The sequence below is a fragment of the Culex quinquefasciatus genome, chromosome 1, assembly GCF_015732765.1.
Source record: "Culex quinquefasciatus strain JHB chromosome 1, VPISU_Cqui_1.0_pri_paternal, whole genome shotgun sequence".
Taxonomy (NCBI): domain Eukaryota; kingdom Metazoa; phylum Arthropoda; class Insecta; order Diptera; family Culicidae; genus Culex; species Culex quinquefasciatus.
The window spans coordinates 39,172,579-39,188,767 of NC_051861.1; the positions used below are offsets into that span (position 1 = coordinate 39,172,579).

General features: G+C 37.9%; 1 protein-coding gene across 13 annotated transcripts in view; it reads left to right on the forward strand.

The window, feature by feature from the left end:
• LOC6037355 (tensin-1) overlaps positions 1-16,189 on the forward strand; it is a 447,484-nt gene that overhangs the window by 406,850 nt on the left and 24,445 nt on the right. The gene's annotated exons all lie outside the window — the stretch shown is intronic.

Below are 16,189 nucleotides of genomic sequence, written 5' to 3' on the forward strand. Positions count from 1 at the left end.
GACTGGATTTGACTGTGTGATTAAGAATTGGTGGTTTGTGATAAGGAGGAAGAGAACTGTTGTTCGATTTTAAAAATAAGTGTGAAGGTCCTGAAACGGTGGCAACTACCGCGGTTTTTTTATATGTATGGTTTAGTGGAAAGGGGGAATTTATTGGTTTTTGCCCTATTCGATCAAATCTTAGCCCAACAGAGCGGTTAAGATTCTCTTCTTTCCTGGCTCCAGTAGTGATTACTCCAACTAAAAAAATACAAAGATTCTCAAGCTAAGCACTCGAATGTCCGTCCAACGCAGACGAGACGCAAAAAAAAGTCAGTGGTTGGTAAGAGCACACACTTCAACTTTTTTGAAAACCTGTTTTCAGGGCAGCAAAATGTACATTTTCATTAATTAACAAAACAAATTTTAAGACATTTGGATGTATCATTGCCGAGATATGGCTATTTAAAGTTATCAGTTTAAAAAATGGGTGCCACGATATCTCAACACTGCCTTGACCAAACTTGTTCAAAATTTTGGTGAAGACTCGTTAAACCAATTCCGTGTGCATGACGAAGGCCGATTTTAAAAAAGATAAAAATATTTTAGTGTTTTTCATAGAAAAAATCGCTAGTTTTTGATTTTGCATTTAAAAAAAAAACAAAATTTAAGAATCGGGCTCCGTTATGTAGGGGAAATATACCCATTTTAATCACACTAAGCCGTTCGACCAATTCTCATCACTTTTGCCGTTTTCCGCTATTAAATCAACATTTTCAGATGTATCAACAATGAAGAGTTGCTTGCTCACTTTTATTTGAGCTATTTATTGCTTTGAAACAGTCAAAAAAAATTTATTTAAGCTGTAATTCATGATCAAAGTGCTGATAGGCCGATAATAGAAATAGGCTGAGAAAGGGTATAGTTCCCCTATACAGGATATGTCTTGAGAGTCTTCATCCCAAATTTCAGCCAATTCGGCTCATCCCATCTCGAGATATCGTGGCACCCGTAAATCAACTCAGTGTTTCGAGGAAAACGTTTCTTAATCCACCATTAGGTGGGTGGTGCCTTCCTCACATTTACAAAGTAATAATGAAAATAAGTTTATGAAAAAATATATACCTGATAAAGACTTTTCCAGAAAACATGCAGACTCTCATTTGAAGCAATGTGGCAACCGGGCGTTTCGCATCTGGCGCGACTTTCGCACGTAAACAAAAAGACCCGACCTTTAAAAAAAAAATTGAGGTTAGGCAAAAAATCACCCTTTTTTGTAGATACAAATATCTTTTTCTTGGCATAACTTTTTAAATACTTAACTAAACAGAACAACATTTAATAGGGTCTTAGAGGACCCCAAAACGAACAGAATAAGGCGGATCCGGCCAAAATCGGTTCAGCCTGTTCTGAGATAATCGTGTGGAAAAAAAATCATGTCTACACACATCCCCACAGACATTTGTTCAGATTCTGATTTGTTTTGATTCTGAGTCGATAGGTATACGTAAAGGTTTATCTAGGAGGTGTATTTAAGATGTTCATTTTTCGAGTGATTTTATAGCCTTGCCTCAGTGAGGTGAGGAAGGCAAAACGCTCAGAAAGTTTGACAGTTCGCTTTGCGCATTGCAAAATTTTGAGCTTAAATCGTCTCTAACTCATTTTAATCATGAAACTTTCATGAGTGATTGGAAATCATAATTTTGACGGATTTAAAAAAAAATATTTGAAATGCTAAACTTCCAGTATTTCTTCAGAAAATTGTCCCACATTTTTTCTAACATATCTGTTTAAATCCTTTTGCCTGATTACAAAATTTAGATATTATCAATGTCAATAGACTGTGAAAACAGTTTTCAGAAACAGTTTACAAAATGCAATATCAGCTTTTGACAAGTATGAACTAAAATATGAGCGATTTGGTAAAATAAACTATTACTTTCTCCAAAATGTATTTGTTTTAACTTATTTTCATCAGACGTGCACTGCCTACTCACTATAAAACTTTCAAAATTTAATAAAATCTACGATCCTAAATATTTATGCGGTTAAATATTTGCTATTCAGCAAAAAAAATCAGCTATTATCAAAACCAAAAAAATAAGTACCATCACATTTGGAGATTAAAAAGAAGCTGACAAAAATGGAAAATTGAAAAAAAAACAAGAATTCATGAACTGAAAACTGTCAAAAACTGAGAAAAAACGATTGAGAATGTATATTTTTGATCAATCTGTCATTAAAGATGTCAATTTACAAATTAATTATTAGAAATAAAAACCAAATCCTTTGAAAATATTGTTTCAAAAATCCAATTCATCACATGTACTCCTTCAAAAAAAAAACAATCATTTTAAAATTTAAATTCTTAGTGCAAAAAAAAGTCTTATAAATTTTAAGATAACATTATATTATTTTAATATTGAAGAATTGATGCACTGAACATAGTAAGTGATTTATTTTCAATAGCTTAAAAAAGAGTTTTAACAGTGTTTGACTTACTTTCCAAATTCTTAAGATAAATTGAAAATTGTTAAAATAAAAAGCTTCAAAAACACATCCAAGCAGTCCAAAATAATTTTGCATAAAAATAGTTTCAATAACAATTGTATACTCCTGACATTTTCCTGATTGTTTAAGATTTTTGCAAATTCCTGTACACTAGCGTGCACAGGGTGAGGCAATATGGGGCAACTGCCCCACCATCCTCAGAAATTTGTTCTAAATTTGGTCAGGGGGTGTCCATAAATTACGTTATTTTCAAAACGTCCATATCATTGCCCCACCTTCCTCGATGAGCTGGGCACGCTAGTGTTCCTGTACAAACTTCAACTCTGACAGCCTTTACCGATTTGGCTCAAAATTGGCAGGATTTTATAAAATTTTACATTTTTCTTGTCATCCTAGCGGCCAAATGAAAAATTTGTTATAAATAACTTCCAATTGCGCAACGGCTATGAATTTCAATGAAATTTGGATTTAAAATGCGTTTTGCTGAAATGCTTACAAAATGAGGTTTGATTTTTGAAACGTAATTTGCTTGAAATTTATATTAGGCCGTTGCAAATGTTTTTAGACGTTTATGTTGAGGGGTCGCAAAAAATGAAATTGCAGGCCACGGTTTCAATATTTGAATGAAGAAAGTGTTTTTAAATGCATTACACATCTGTCCAGTTGTTTTGCAATCGTAAATTTCCAAAAAAAATTCAGTATTGACGAAAATTTTATTTTTGTGAGAAAAAAAGTTTTGCGGAATTCGTTCAAAATATTTTGAAACGAGCCCAAACATGCTAAATATGATTATGGTTGTGTTCAGTTGATTAGACTTCTATTTTCAATGAAATTTTCAAGATTTTTGAAAAAAAAAACATTTGCCAATCATTCGAATTTGCGGACATTCGAAGTGCGGCTTCGTTTCTGTATAGGTTTAATCTATCAATATTCGTCATAAGTGTTTACACGTTTAACTCAGTTCACCCACTTTCGTCCCTCGATTCTACATCAAGAGCACGCAACAACCCACCCACAAACAGCCAATTTCCTGTCCCGTTTGGCATCACGCCGCCGGCCGCCACCCTTCAACAAGGTTATTGACATTCGACCGCCATTTTTTCCGCGTGTCGTCCGTACACCACCTCAAAGATGTTCAAACAAACCGCAAAACCATCCCAAATCGCACCCAAAACATGTCACGTAAATCATCGACGACGCCATATTGAGAGAAAAAAAAAGTGTTGCCAGTTCATCCCCGGATGTTGACGGATCCCGGATCCCTAACTCGATCCGACACGCACACGTGCCCAACCCGGGTTGACCTTGGCCTCTAGCGCGAGAGAGAACCGCCAAGTACCTGACGCTGGCAAAGTCTCATTATCTGCGGCAAGTAGGGAAAGGGGGAGGGCCATAAATCACGGTGGTCGTTTCCCGAAAGTCTGCGAGTCCGCGAAAGTGTTTGCGCGCGCGAAAATCTCACGAAACATTTGTTTACACACACACACACTCTGGCAAGAAGGGAACGGAAATCTATTTTCACTTTCAAAAGTAGTTTTTCATCTTGGCCATGTGTCAGGGGAGAAGACTGTTCAAGAGTGAGTGCTGAAAATAGCTGCCGCCCTAAACCCATCGCAGCAAGCGCAACGACGATGGCGACCCTCAAGGTCACTGCGATGAAATATTTCCAATTTGATGCCAACCCGTGGCCGTGCGGCCTACTACTCGGGATCTTAATTATTCACTCGAATTGGGCGAAAGGGCTGCGCGCGGTTCGTAGAAATTTTACGTTGTAAACATTGTATGTTTACAAACGTAGCGCCCCGCTTTTTAACGGTTGACTTGCGGTGATTGATCGTTTGAACCTCTCGAACTCGTCATTTGACAGATTGCGCTGGCAGCACGGCCGAGCGCGTTTGGAATTCCAGCGTCGCGATTAATAACAAACCACGCGATTGTGTAAGAGCAGGCTGGTGCACGTGGTGCATCTGATTTGAATAAACGCAACGCACACTGCTATTTATTGCGAATGAGAACTGTCAAGATGGCGACTGATCGCTGAGTTACATGTTGATGGAACAAGTTTTCTGGAGTAGATCTCGTTACGGCGCCTACTGATGGGAATAATTAGAGTAAGATGCTTGAATACTTGTTTTGAGCAATTTAAATTAACTTGGAGCATATTGTTTACGAAACTGTCAACACAGGCACTGGCTCAATAATCACTCAGAATTTACTCAAAACTCAAACTTACTCAATGTAGTCAAAGTTGAGGTTAGTCAGATACACACTTCTGAAAAACTAAGATCTTCTTCATATTTTTTATTCAATGAATTAAGTTGCCAATTCGCTCATTTTTGACACCTTAAATTCTACTCAAATTTGAGTCCGCTTAACACCTACTCCACCTGTCAAAGATTTATCGTAGGCAAACAAACAGCTTCGCGCTGAATTAGTGACTGTCACAAAAATAGAACCTTTCATGCCGCCGCCGCGGCGGACCAGTTCCAGCTGTCTGGCAACAATCGATAAATCTCGCCCCAAACAAACAACGCCCCTCTCCAAATTCGCCTACTGGAGACTCATTTGCACGGTCGAAAAGTCAATCACTTCCGCCAGATTAGCATTTTCAAAATAAAAACAGAGTGACTTTTGTGCCATTTCAAATTACAATATATTCCAGCTAATTTGTCACTTTTGGACCCACCGTGTCGATCACTCTCATCGCGTGGCGATATTTTCGGATTTGCCAAAATAAAAATAACAAAAAAAAACGAGTCGCTTCTCTGTGTTTGTATGGCTGGTCCTTCTCGGCGTTCGTGAGCTGCGCGTGGGAGGATCGGTGTGAGTTACGCCTTCGCGACGACAAGATCGCGTGTTTTTGTACGTGTGTGTTGATCTGCGAAATAGTCCGATCACGATCGCGAAGATCGCGTGGAATCGAATTGATGTTTTCGGAGGTGCGAGCTCTTTGCATAAATTTTATAAGTTGTTCGGGGTGAAATAACTGTCAGATTGACTGACTTACTTTACTTACTTTACTTACTTTACTTACTTTACTTACTTTACTTACTTTACTTACTTTACTTACTTTACTTACTTTACTTACTTTACTTACTTTACTTACTTTACTTACTTTACTTACTTTACTTACTTTACTTACTTTACTTACTTTACTTACTTTACTTACTTTACTTACTTTACTTACTTTACTTACTTTACTTACTTTACTTACTTTACTTACTTTACTTACTTTACTTACTTTACTTACTTTACTTACTTTACTTACTTTACTTACTTTACTTACTTTACTTACTTTACTTACTTTACTTACTTTACTTACTTTACTTACTTTACTTACTTTACTTACTTTACTTACTTTACTTACTTTACTTACTTTACTTACTTTACTTACTTTACTTACTTTACTTACTTTACTTACTTTACTTACTTTACTTACTTTACTTACTTTACTTACTTTACTTACTTTACTTACTTTACTTACTTTACTTACTTTACTTACTTACTTACTTTACTTACTTTACTTACTTACTTACTTTACTTACTTACTTACTTTACTTACTTTACTTACTTTACTTACTTTACTTACTTTACTTACTTTACTTACTTTACTTACTTTACTTACTTTACTTACTTTACTTACTTTACTTACTTTACTTACTTTACTTACTTACTTACTTTACTTACTTTACTTACTTTACTTACTTTACTTACTTTACTTACTTTACTTACTTTACTTACTTTACTTACTTTACTTACTTTACTTACTTTACTTACTTTACTTACTTTACTTACTTTACTTACTTTACATACTTTACTTACTTTACTTACTTTACTTACTTTACTTACTTTACTTACTTTACTTACTTTACTTACTTTACTTACTTTACTTACTTTACTTACTTTACTTACTTTACTTACTTTACTTACTTTACTTACTTTACTTACTTTACTTACTTTACTTACTTTACTTACTTTACTTACTTTACTTACTTTACTTACTTTACTTACTTTACTTACTTTACTTACTTTACTTACTTTACTTACTTTACTTACTTTACTTACTTTACTTACTTTACTTACTTTACTTACTTTACTTACTTTACTTACTTTACTTACTTTACTTACTTTACTTACTTTACTTACTTTACTTACTTTACTTACTATACTTACTTTACTTACTTTACTTACTTTACTTACTTTACTTACTTTACTTACTTTACTTAATTTACTTACTTTTCTTCCCTTTTTATTTTCCAATCAATATCTTTCGAACGGAATTTCTGATGGAACAGTTGAAAATTCGAGAAAAAAGGCGCACACTAAATAATGTTTAGGATTCATCCATAAAGTACGTCAGCCAAAATTTACTCCCCAAAATTACCTTTTTCGATGTTTTAGAGGACTTTTAGTTATAACCTAGGAAGAGAGCAACAAATATTGGGCAGTGTTGCCATATTTTTGAAATCATTTTTTTTAAACAATAAATCGATGGAAAAAAATTTTTCTTAACATTTAGGTGCAACATTCGATTTGAAATCAAAAGTGCGCAATTTTTCGCCGTAAGTTTGATTTTTGCGATAATTTTCTTTTTTTTAAGGTTTTTACAATAGTGCTCTAGGGTGCCAAGCCTGAATATTTTTTTAAAGTTTAAAAACATTTGGAAAATGAAAGTATTGCAGATTTTTGTGATTTTTATACCGAACCGTCTACACGTTTATTTCAATTAACTCAGTTTTCATCATAATCTAACTAACCTACTCAGTAGGGTTAGTGAAATTTCACGATTTCGCGGACAGCGTGAAATTCGCGAAATTTGGCTTTTTCCGCGAAATCCCGTGAAATTTGATGTTTTTGTGAAACTGTAACGATTTTCCTCAAAATATTTTATCAAACTCAAAAAGGAATAAAAATAATCTTGAAAACTACTGTAGAATTAAGCGAGTGAATACCCTTGTTCAATTACTTATATAGGGTTAGTGAATTTTGACGATTCCGCGGACGGTGTAAAATTCTTGAAATTTATCATTTTTCTCAAATATTTTTTTTTTCAAATAACTTCATAACTTCAAATAACTTCATGATATGAACCATTAGAAGAATTATTCAAATTTTCAGTTTTTATAGCATTCAACTAAATTTAGTAATATTTTAATTCCCTGTAGTACAAATTTTATTGCTATTTTATTTAAAATGTATGATTTCAAAAGAAATTAAAACAATCAAGCATTGTTTTCATTTAAAATAAAATGAAGAGTACTTTTAATCTTTGAAATCACCTTTTTAAAAGAGCAATTCTCTACGAAATCGGTCTTTTTTCTTCAATTTTAATATTTGTATTTTTTAATCCGACTGCAACTTTTTTGGTGCCTTCGGTATGCCCAAAGAAGCCATTTTGCATCATTAGTTTCTCCATATAATTTTCCATACAAATTTGGCAGCTGTCCATACAAAAATGATGTATGAAAATTCAAAAATCTGTATCTTTTGAAGGAATTTTTTGATCGATTTGGTGTCTTCGGAAAATTTCGGAAAATTTTACAAATGTTTCATATTTTAACATTGAAAATCGGACCATTAGTTGCTGAGATATCGACATTAAAAAATGGAGGGCTGTTTGGGTGAGACTTAGAAAACATCAATTTTCCTGTTTTTAAACCTTTGCATTGCAATATCTCAGCAACTAAAGGTCGTATCAACAAAGTCCGATGAAGCTAAATATAGAGAATTTTCTCAACTTTTCAAAAATATTTTTTACAAAAGTGGACAAACATGTGCACTAATTTTAAAAAATGAAAAACTGCGACTATTTTGAAAAAAGTTACATAAAAATGGTTATAACTTGAAAACGGTGCACTTTATCAAAATTTCACTAAAGTACTTTTTGATTGCAAATTCAATTTTACATCGAAAAATGAAGTTGAAAAATTTTTGCGACCAAAATTTCGATTTTTTGAAAAAATCAGTATTGATTAAAAAATTCATAACTCGGTCAATGATTTTTTTCCACAACCTGGAAATTTCTGAAAAGTTGGCATTTTATGTCCTCTAAAACATATCAAAAAATAAAAAAAAATAAAAATAGTGTTTTTTTGCAAATCAAGTTTTAGTGTTAAAAAGTTAAATAAAAAAATCACCAATTTTTTTTACCGTGTATTATTTTTTTCCAGTGTAGTCCGTATCCATACCTACAACTTTGCCGAAGACACCAAATCGATCAAAAAATTCCTTCAAAAGATACAGATTTTTGAATTTTCATACATCATTTTTGTATACACAGCTGCCAAATTTGTATCTAATCTAATCTAATCTAATCTAACACAAACGCAGCCAGTCCGATGAAAGCATGCTGGAAAGTCTTGTGATTAGATTACGCCCCAAGCACTTTTCTTGTCATTATTAATAATTGCAGTACATCCGAGAACACCCGAAAATGCATTGCTATTTTTTTGTTGTATGCTGTTGGAATTCACTCAAACCTGACAGATGTCCCAATTTCGTGCTTTCCATTTCATTAGGGCCAAAACTATTGTAAACAAGAGTGTATCCCTCTCACACCTTATGCAAACTGTCATTCGAGTGAAAGGGATACACTATTGTTTACAAAAATGTTGTGCCCTTTTGAAATGTTAGACTCCATTTACTCATTTTGACAAAAACTGAGTGATTTTGAGCGTGCGTGTTATAAACTGTCAATATGAGTGAAAGATTAAACATTTTTTGTTTCATGATCAATCTTTTAGCTGCAAAGAATGTTGAGCACTGGCAACACTGTTGAAATATTTGGGCTTTTCATGCTTTTATAAAAAAAGAACAGATTAAAAGTTTAAAAGGGGCACTGCCAAATACACATTATTTTGCCCTTTTGTAAACATTGATAAAGGAGCATTCTTTTACGACGTAACGCAGTTTAGAGGGAGTGGTCGGAGGGCGTGTTACGCTGTTAACAAAATTTATAAAATTGGCATAGAAGTTTTTAACAAGAGGGGGGGGGGGTCGGGAGGGTCTAAAATGCAATTTTAGATAAAAAAAAAACGCTTCCTTATAACATTGTGTGACAGTTTTAACCAGTGTTGCCAGTTTGTTTAAACTAAAAATAACTATTCAAATTATAAGAACGTCAAATATTATTTAAAAAACAACACAAAATTTAAAATTCAGCTCAACCATTCTCCCGGATCAGCTACAACATTTTATGTGGCGTGAATGGAAATTGTTTTTTTTTTATTCTGGAAGCCACTTTTTCAATCACTCCGCGCAGCAAAATAGCCTTTCAAAAGATAATTACTGTCTGCGGGGCCAGCGACAACGTTTTCACCAACGCCCGGGAGGGACCACCTGAGGAGTGACATTTTGGCACCACCACCGCGCACTGACAGCTCACGCTGGAGAGTCGTCGTTGCTGAAGTGCCGAATTTATTCCTATTCCCTTTACCCCATTAAATCGACCACTGCTGCGGCTCGAAAACTCGTTTTTTCGTCAATATTTCGTTAAATGACTCTTGAGAGGCGAAAAAAAAACGAGAGAGGGTGCTCAAACCCGGGTAAAGTGGAAAATTATTGAAATTTGCATTCCGCCAAGAACTCGGTTGGCGGCTCGCAGTAAATAATAAACGTCTTTATAAAATTTTAAAAACCCTCCCCAAAACAGGTTATAACGGAGCTGGTCAGCGAGTGCGTACGTGTGTATGCACTTGTAAATTGCACTTTGGATTCGTGTCGGTGAAGTGTGTGTGCATTTTTGGGGTAAAATTGACAGTTGTTGCGTCGAAATTGATCGTTTGGCAACACTGCTCAGTTTTTATCTGTCAAATATTACCTAATTTGGGTAACTTCAAGCTAGCGTGTATTTGACTTTTCAAAATTTCAACAAGTTTCAAGCAGTGTTTCCAAAATTACAGTTTTTTTTTAATTTTTGTTCAACAATTGACAATTTGATCCACAATTCTTGATCATCGCAAAATGACAAAAGTTGCAGCTTTTTATGCATTTTGAAGGCGTAAGCAAAAGTTCGTCGAACCAGAATCGCGCTGATTGGATTCCGGTTTTGTTCGCGATCTAAATGACTTCATTTTCGCTCAAGAAGGCTCTCTGAGGTCATCATCGGCGGAATCAGCTTAGGCTCCTGTGTCAATCCACTTTCTACCAAGAGTTGGAGAGGGGGAGATCGTTTCCATATCGATCGGTAGAAAGCTTCCCCTGTTTCCTTCTCGGCACTGTTCCGTCAGAAAATCCCACACTCCTCTTGGGCAGCGCTGTTGCTGCTGATATGTGACAGAAATTGCTTCCCGAGCTCGGCGAAATCTCTAAAAGGCTATTGATGTCAGCGCGCGATCGCCATATAGAAAAAAGAAGCCAGATCCCGGAAAAGGGAAAAGTATGCGAAAACATGTTCACCTTCTGGTGAAAAGTCCAGTCCAGTTCTGCCCTCCGGCTGTCAGTCGTGTCAGGTGAATGTGGATCATTGGGAGGGGATTTTCTGTTTGATTGATTTTGTGTTGTCAGGGAGGAATTTTGATTTACTGGCAACATTACCTCTTTGACAGCTACAATTGTCGAGTTGCGTCAAACCCGAACCTACCCAAAACTGGGTTGTTTGATGGGACTGTAGTTTAGACAAACTTACCCAAAATTGGGTTATTTTGTTCAGGCTGGTATTGACTTCCTTCAAATGAGCGTTTGTTCTTCCAGCTGTCATATGACCAGTGCTGCTAATTTGCCTTCTCCACGTCGAGTTCAACTTCTTTGTTCGATTCAATAACAATAAAGTCAGCACGTTTCCCGTTTTTGACAGCCTATAAATTGCACTGTTTACACAAGTGCCCTAATTGCATTCCAAGCGCGCACTCAGCAAATGCAGCGTGCAATTTGTAACGACCCACCAACAATTCTGCCAACGCCGCCGGTCCAAAATCGTATAAACAAACACAGCAGCCCCAAAAGTTGCACCTTTTTTACAAGTGGATGGGCGTCTGGCGACGGCGAAACCGCGTCAGCGGAATTTGCACACCTCCAAACAATAATTTCGAAGAAATACCCAACTCAGCCGGTTTCGGCTTCAAGATCTTTTCAAAACTCGCCAATATTTGCGCCGCGATGACGCAGCTCAAAAAGGATCAAAGACCCCCTCGCGGTCCGATTGGCAATTTGCCGGACCCTCAATCCAAGTGGGCGTGGTGGCGGAGGTGGCCACCTTTACGATCCTTTGTGAGCGCGGCTTGCTTGGATGTTTGGAGTACGCACAGCTGGTACGTACGCACCTTTCGCGACGCCATTAGGCAAGTGAACTGTCATTGCGCATGCGAGGGGTCCACGCGTGAGAAACCTTCGGCGAGGGCTGTCAGGTTGACATTTTTGGACGCGGGTCGTAACGATCTTTAACGGGTCGCGGCAAGTTCCGATTGGGAGGAGGCGACCCCAAACAAGGTTAAGTATAATTTATGGCTCGTTTGCGGTTTGTGGAAACGAGCGTGGGTGACATATACGTGCGTTGTAGCGCGATGTCGTTTTGTTCTCGCAAAATGTTGCAGTTTATTGCGACACACAAAGTAGTGGCGGCTGGCAACGCTGAAGGCGAAGCTGTCAAACTGATGTTTTGGTCTGAAACTACTCAGTTTTCACCGAAACCGAGCTTACCCAGAAATGAGTAGCAAATGTCGGATTCTGAACAATTTTTATATCATTTTTATTTTTTTGAGTAAAATGTAATCAATTCTGACATTGCTCTAAGCAAGTGTTATGTTTTCTTTCCATCTTTCAAACGGTATGCTCTTATATCATTCCCTCAACTTGAGATTGCTTTTCAACGTCAAAAAATTTCATCCATTTCCGTCATCCGCTTGACCAAACCCTAACCCATTAAAGTCGCAAAACGTCCGGACTGCTCCCAGCAAGATCACGAGCCAGTGATTTATTCCCATATTTGGCGAGGGCGCGTACACATTACCTGACGTAAAGATAGATCAACGCTCGTCACGGCCAATGAAGGTGGACAGGTCGCGGTGGAAAAAGGTCCCTGCGACGAGAAATGGGCGAAAATAAATCCAATTTGGCAAGGCGAAGATTGCGTGGGGTTGTGCCAATTCGAGAAAAATCTATTCAATTTTGGGTTTAGTAAAGATGAATTTAGAGAAAATTTCAATTAGTTTTATAAGCATGTTCATTGACAGTTCAGTAAGCGTTGTGACGTTTCCTACTGTCATACACTCTTAATTGCATGTGCTCATTATCTTTGGTAAGCCGCAGCTCCTCTTGCCAAATTTATTTGTTTTGTGATTCCGTGGCTAAAATAATGTTTCTCAAAGGTAACAACAGAGCAAAAGACACCCACCAAAAGGGTCTCGACCGCGAATCAAGACGTCTCGCGAAAAGTGTAAACAAATCTTCAACTGTTGGCTCATTTATAACAAGCGCTTGACGTGCGGGACCAAGCGGGACAATAATCTCTTTCTCTTTTTTTTCAGCCTAACGTCAATTCCGTTACTTTGCTGTAACCAAAACAAATCCGTTCTGGCTTAATTCGTGATCACTGCCATTATATTTTTTTCGCACTATTTTGAGTGGGGAGCTATTTTCGGACCAGCTTGCTTGTTTTCACGGTGTTTTAGAACAAGGGTGATTTTATAGCGTTTGATCAGCTGATCTTTCCACGTTTTCGAGCTAGCTTGGAATGTGATCTTGAACTTGAGAAATTAAAATAAATGCGCAAGATATCTGAATTTTTATGACATTTCTTTATTTACGTCACCTTATTGTTAATTTACCTAGCGTAAACCTTGATACAAAAGTTCATTAATTAATGATTTCTCTTTGATTTAACGAAAGTGACAGATAATTCAATAATTGGCACTCAAAATAAGTGCAGCAAATCGTTCATTTGCGTGGAAACCTCCCCATAATCAATGCCTAGCCGATGTCATAATTAAAGTCCCGGACCAAAAAGTGACAGTTTTGAGTGATTAAAATCAAAAAACCAAACGAGCCGACGCGGATTGCGTCGTGATGCCCGGCAGGGTTGCCAGCGGCGCTCGCTCCAGAAATGGAGGAAAACGAAATTAATTAATGTTTCTGCGGTGGTTCCCACCCATCACACGGGGTTGGTGGTTTCACCCTTTTGGTGGTGATCGGAAATGTTATTGCCTCCGAAAGTGGCTGCACGCCGTCAATATTTACGTGCCCAGTCACGTGCGACATCGGAGCAGGGCTCGTCCAAGTGTTATCCAACATGTGTCGTTAACGAGACGTTTTGACACTTGAGAGAGTGTTTTACAAATTTTAGTTTTGGTTAATTTGATTGTTTCATTATTTTAACCCATTTTTTGTGTCTTACCCAATCAGAGTGTATCACTTTGACATTTGCAATTTGGGGCAGTGTTGCAGGTCTTACTATTCAATTATCTACGTGCGCATGTATTGCGTGTACGAACACGAAAATAAAGTGAGGTTAAATTTTGTCTGGCCAGCAAAATCAAATGGTGTGCTAGTGTGCGTACGCGAAACATCAAACAGCATTATTATTTAGGTTAAATTTTATCAAAATATGATCACCTTCAAATAGTAGTGTCCAAATGTGACATCCACTGAGAATTTTGGCTCGAGCCTCGAGTCGATCTAGCTCGAGAAGGAGCATGAATCAAGTCGAGGCTCGAGCCAAAATTCTCAGTGGGATTTGACAGATTCAGTGTTGCCATTTTTGATTGTTTTTGTAGAGTTGAAGAAAATCTTGACGAAAAAATAAACATCATTCTTTCTTCACCCCCACAACTCAAATTTCTCAAAGAAAAATGTCGTCACCGTGTAGGTACACGACGACGCGAAACGTTAAATTTAGAGTAACCAAAACAGAGAGAGAGAGCGTGCGATGATTCACCGCCGCCAGAAGTGTCAGTCGGTCGGGCCGAGGCAGTGCTGGCAGATCGCGCGCGGGTGAGGTTATGTTTGTTTGACCCTCGGAATTTGCACTATTTGCGCGAATGACGCCGACGCAATGTGTTTTCGTTGACCTCACCGTAATTGCATTCGGATGACACATCGGGACCGGAGCAGGGTTGCCAGATTTTAAAATTAATATTAAAAATAAGTTTTTTTAAAGCCGGTCGATTTTCCAGACAAAATAAAATTGAGAAACAGACCTATCAGATTTTTAAATAGTTTTTCTCTGAGCTCCTTTAAAACTTGACAAACTGGCAACCCTGAATCCAAGTCGGTAGTTTCGATGTTCACACAAAGATGAAGCGCGTAACCTGTTGCGAATAAAAGTGAAAAATGAGCATCGTTTAAAGCAGGATGACACATGAATAAACTTATAATGCAAGGATGTTCGCGCGCACTTGCAGGCAGCAGTAGTGGTTTTGCCATGATTTATGACACTTTTATCGCACCTTTGTGTAAGCAAGCATTATTGCCGAGGATGAGACCCATCAACTGGACTGCGGCGACGATGTCATTACACAAAAAATTGTGCCCACTTGTCTTCATGGTGGTTCGGATCAAGCTGGCAACACTTGTTTTCGATGAACTGTCAAAGTTGCACCCAAATATAAAATTGGAAACATTTAACTAATCTAAACATGAAAACAAAGAAAAATGATGGATTTGAATGAACTTAATTCGGTTTTGGCAATAATATTAAAATTTAACCCAAATCTTACATTTCGATCTGTACTCATTTTTGAGTAAATTCAAACCTAACTGTCATTTTCCGTTCGTTTTGACGTAGTAAGTCAACTCCTCCCATGTTTAGCCTGGAGACCTACTTCCTAATCGCTCCACCAACCCAAACCAAGCCCCGACCAAAGACCTTGAACGGGATCGTTCCTCCTTTGGCTTGCCTTGATTAGATTACAATGGCTCCTACGACCTGCTCTCACCGCGCAGGTTCCTTGGATGCGTGCGGCCCTTGCTCATGGCCCGCTGCGACCTCCACCGGGATGCCAAATTTGGCAAGACCAGTTCATGTCGGGTCTCGCGACTTACAAGCGGTCATGAGGTTGATCGATCGTCGTGCGCGCGGTCCTCGTTTAATGAGAGGGATCAACGCGGCGGCGTGGTTATTACGAGAAAACGACACACTTTGTGTCACGAGTAATGTCGTGATGCAAGGACCTACTAGGTTATGGGTACTGACCCTGTCAAGATTGCACTAATTTCAGCATTTGATCCCGCAACCGTAACCTTGGCCGTGACACTGAACCGCATTCCGCGATACCCACGAGCGCGAGCGCTCGAACGTTCATTCATTCATAAAAGTTCTAAAAAAGTCCGTTTAAGCGGAACAAATTCCGTTGGCCATGTAGAGAATGAAAACATCCCACGCGCGTTCGGCGCTCCAACAGAATAATAAACATGGAGCGCGCGCGAACGAGTTCGATTTGGCACCACTTCCTAACCAGCTGTCAGCCTGGTAGCCATGACGACGACTGGCAACGGCCTACTATCGTCCGGAACGATCTTCCGATTAAGCGAACGCAGATCGCATAAATCTTTATTATCCGAGTGCGAAAAAGGGAACAGAATCGCCAAAACAGATAAACAAAGCCGCGCAGAGGTCAATACATGGCGCCCGCCAACCAAACATAACCTCACCTCTTGCTTTCGACGAAGCGTAAGATATGGCGCTAAACTTCTTTTTTTAATGGACGCGATAAGTAACGACCTTTGTGGCGCGCCGGCGAAACTCCCACTTGTGGCTAGTGTTGTC